Source organism: Furipterus horrens, unplaced genomic scaffold, assembly GCF_987537825.1.
Source record: "Furipterus horrens unplaced genomic scaffold, mFurHor1.1.pri manual_scaffold_4, whole genome shotgun sequence".
Taxonomy (NCBI): domain Eukaryota; kingdom Metazoa; phylum Chordata; class Mammalia; order Chiroptera; family Furipteridae; genus Furipterus; species Furipterus horrens.
In genome coordinates this window covers 198,653,343-198,657,488 of record NW_028327174.1, presented here as the reverse complement: position 1 = coordinate 198,657,488, position 4,146 = coordinate 198,653,343, and the positions used below count along the sequence as shown (strand labels likewise).

Below are 4,146 nucleotides of genomic sequence, written 5' to 3'. Positions count from 1 at the left end.
AGACATTAAACACCCTTGTGACAGAGGCACAACTTTTACCTTCATGTACAAATGAGGAAACTGAGGCTCAGAGATGTAAAGTCATTTACTCAGAGTTGCCAGCTGGTTAAGCAGCAGAGCAATGATTCGATAGGGCACGTGTTGTGATGAATCGTCATTTTGTTTGAAATGTTGGTTCATCATGGAATTTTTGGCACTAATTTTGATTTTTAAAAGATATTACACCAACACTGACTGGTGTGGCTCTGTGGATTGAGCACCGGCCTGAGAACTGAAGGGTCGCCGATTCGATCCCCAGTCTGAGTTGCAAGCCAGGTCTCCAGTTGGAGCAGCCAATCAAAGTGTCTCTCATGCATTGATGTTTCTCTCCCTCTCTTTCTCCCTCATTTCCCCTTTCTCTAAAATAAATTTTAAAATCTTTAAAAAAATTTATTATATCAGCCCTGGTCAGGTAGCTCAGTTATTAGAGCATCATCTGGATATGATGGCATGAGGTCTGCCTGCCTTAATGCCCATTCTCTTATTGATTGATTTAGTTTGGTTGTCAAATAATCTGTCATTGAACTATTTTCCTTTGTAGTTCTTAATTAGCCGGGCACTCCACTGCACCACTGTTGATGTCATCTACGATGTCGTGAGGGTGGCGGCCATCAACATTGCAGCCTGCAGACTGGGCGGTCCCCAGGATCTCTTTAATGGTTCCAGAGAGTTCAAAAGATCGGTGACGCATCTGTTGGGCAATGTTGACAATCTTATCAGAAGTGATATTTCCACTGTGTTCAATTTATTTTTGGTTTTTATTTCTTTTTCTTTTTTTGCTTCTGTCTGTCTTGTGGTGGTTCTTTTTTATTTATTCATTTATTTACTTATAGCAAGAAGGGATGGGAGAGAGAAAGAGAGGGAGGGAAACATCGACTGGTTGCCTCTTACATGCCCCCAACTGGAGACCTGGCCGGCAACTCAGGCATGTGCCCTGGCTGGAAATCGAACCAGCGACCTTTCAGTTGGCAGGCCATGCTCAATCCACTGAGCTACACCATCCAGGGCTCATGGGGGTTCTTTGAAGGCTTTGATGATCAGGGCAGAGGCAGAAGGCACTATCTCTATCTGGGCTTGTCTGTTCTGAATGGTCAGTTTCACTGTCATCCTCAGACCCTTCCAGTCACTGGTTGCTTTGGTGATGCCAGGCCCAGGGGACTGATGTTGGGCACCAGGGCAGATGTGGCACGGACTTCTTCACCGGTGCACCTCAGGTATATGACTTTAATCTCATGGGGGCTGAACTTGGGTGGCATGGTGGAGGGAGCTGGTGTCAGATGAACCCAGATTCAGAACGACCAAAGAAAGTTGCACCTATTGACACCCATTTGCTTATTCAACAGATATTTTTGCATGCCTGCTCTGTAACAGGACTTTTTTTAGGTGCCTGGGATACAGTAGCCAAGAAAATGGTTAAACATTTCACCCCCTATCATGCAGCGTTCACTCTGGTAAGGAAGGTAATCAATAAACATGTAATTCAACAAACAAGGTAAGGTCAGATAACAAAAAGTGTTATGAAAAAACACTAAAGAAGGGTAATAGTAGAAAATCTGGGTTGTCAGGAAGCCTCTCTGAAGGGGGCATTTGAGATGACGCCTGAGTGCTGAGGGAATCTACCAAGTGGCTCTCTGGGAGAAAAGTGTTTCAGGCAGAGGGAACAGGGAGTGCAAAGGCCCTGGGGTAAGAATAAGGTAGGCACATGTACAGAGCAGATTGTTGTGGCTGGAAAACAGTGAAGGAGGAATAGGGAGGCAGGTGATGAGGTCTGGGGCCAGGTCACAGAGGGCTTAGTAGGCCTTGATAAGAAGCTTGGATTTTATTTCAAGAACAACGGAAAGCCATTGGAGGAATTTAAGCAGAAAAGTGGTGGCATGTGAGTCATGACTTTCAAAGATCACTCTAGTCCATGGTTCCTCAACCTTGGCGCTATTGACAGTTGGGGCGCTGTAGGGTGTTCAGCAGCATTCTTGGACTCTACCCACTAGATGTCAGTAGCACACTCCCAGCTGTGACAACCCACAGTGTCTCCAGACATTGTCAGATGTCCCCAGGTAGGGCAAATATTGCTCCCAGGTGAGAATGACTGCTGTGGCCATAAAAACAAGGAAGGAATGTGGAAATGTTCCCGACTGACAGAGCTTGCAGACATGACAGAAAAGTTCAAACCTGATCTTAGACTGGATCCTGCGCTGGAGAAGGAAGAATGCTAGCAGGGTACTAAGGACTGGATCAGTTAATAAAATAAGACTGTGAAAGGCAGAGTAAATAAAAAGTATTGAATCAACATTAATTCTATCCAAGTTGAAAACTGTACTGTAGCTAAGTAGGAGAATATCCCCATGCTTGGGAAATACACATTGCAGTGTTTAGGGATAAAGAAGCCTGATGTATAAAGTCTACATGCAAATGATTATGAAGAAACTATACACGTACATAAATATAATATGTGAATGTTATATAAGTGTGTATGCATAAAATCCCCTGCCATATGTGTATTGGTGCGAGTGTATCTAGATAGATAGATACATATGTATATACCTAGATTCCCAGGATATAAGTTAATAGTTCGAGTAAAGGGTATACAGATGTGCTCTTTGCGCTATTTTTATTCTTGAAACTTTCTGTAAGTGGAAAATTATTTCCAAATAAAAAGTTTCAAAGGTCACTGTACTCCATGCATGACTGGTGGGCTGTACGTAGGTACGACCACTTTGGGAAGCCATGCGGCGGCACTCGCTGAGGCCAATGTGCTACCTCCCCTCTGACCTGGTAGTTCCACTTCTGGGCATGTGCCTAATAGGAATGACTTGTGTTGACCGAGAGACTTGTACCCAAAGGTACACAGCAATGCGTTTTTTTAAAAAAAGATTTTAGTTATTTAATTTTTAGAGAGAGAGGGAAAGAGAGGGAAAAAAAGAGAGAGAGAAACATCAACGTGTGAGAGATACATCGATCAGTTGCCTCTCACACGCGCCCAACTGGGGACGTGGCCCACAACCCAGGCACATGCCCTGACTGCAAATCAAACCGGTGACCCTTTGGTCCGCAGGCTGGCACTCAATCCACTGAGCCACACCAGCCAGGGCTCAGTGTATTCTTCGGCCCCAAACTGGAAGCAGCCCACATGTCCCTCAGGAGTCGAATTTATAAACAGACGGTTGCTCACTCACACATGAAATACTGCCCAGCAATAAAAAGAACAATATATAAGTACACATGACACCATGAGTAAATCTCAAAAATATGAGGCTGAGTGTAATAAGCCAGCAACAAAAACTGTACATTGTGTGGTAACTTCATTTCTTTGCACTTCAACAACAGGGAAAACGACCTGTGGTAATAGAAATGAGCACACTGGTTATCTTTGCGGGGAGGGGAACCAGGTGGGCATCTGGGGCTGGAAATACTCGGTGTGTTGGCCTAGGTGGGTGTTCCATGTGTGATTGCATGTATAAAAATGTATCAAGCTGTGCACTTGAGATTTGTGCAAGTTACTGTATATACCTTAAATAAATAATAAAGATAAAAGATTTTTAGCTTCCGTGAAGTGGTCCAGACAGACAGCAGAGGAACCAGCTGGGAGGCTGTGACGAAGACTGGGGAAGGAAGGGAGGGAGGATCAGCCTGGAGCAGACACAGGCCAAGTGGCAGAGGGGGAGTGAAATGAGAAAAAGAGGGGAGAGGGCTCGCGGGTGAGCCCTGGTTGAACAACTGGGTGGGTGGTAGTGCTGGTGACAGAGAGGGGAGGCCTGGGGGAGGAGCGGGGCCTGTGGACCCCTGCCCTGTCTCCATTTCCCCAAACCCCGCAGGAGTCGGATTTCCCTCTAGTCACCACCAGGGGGCAATGTGTTCCTTCCTGGCGGACCGGGCAGCGTGAATTCTGCTTGGAGGCATCTGCCCCAAGGGGCAGCTGTGGAGCCTGGTGCCTGAGAGGCGTCTGAGCCACGCGCAGAGAAATTTCGTAGGATGGGAAAGGAAGGAAATTAAATCCTAAAACCTTGGGATCTGAAAATCGTGACTCCAGCCGTTCCATGGTTCCCCTTTATGCTGAGGATGGGGCCAGGGTCCTTAAGATGGTCACAGGGCCTTGCTGCCAATGCTGAC

The 4,146-nt window shown here is 46.0% G+C and overlaps 1 pseudogene; it reads right to left on the bottom strand.

Moving 5' to 3' along the window:
- Window positions 1–583: 583 nt before the first annotated feature.
- LOC150013744 (large ribosomal subunit protein uL11-like) lies at window positions 584–1,295 on the bottom strand (annotated as a pseudogene).
- Between the last annotated feature and the right edge of the window lie 2,851 nt (window positions 1,296–4,146).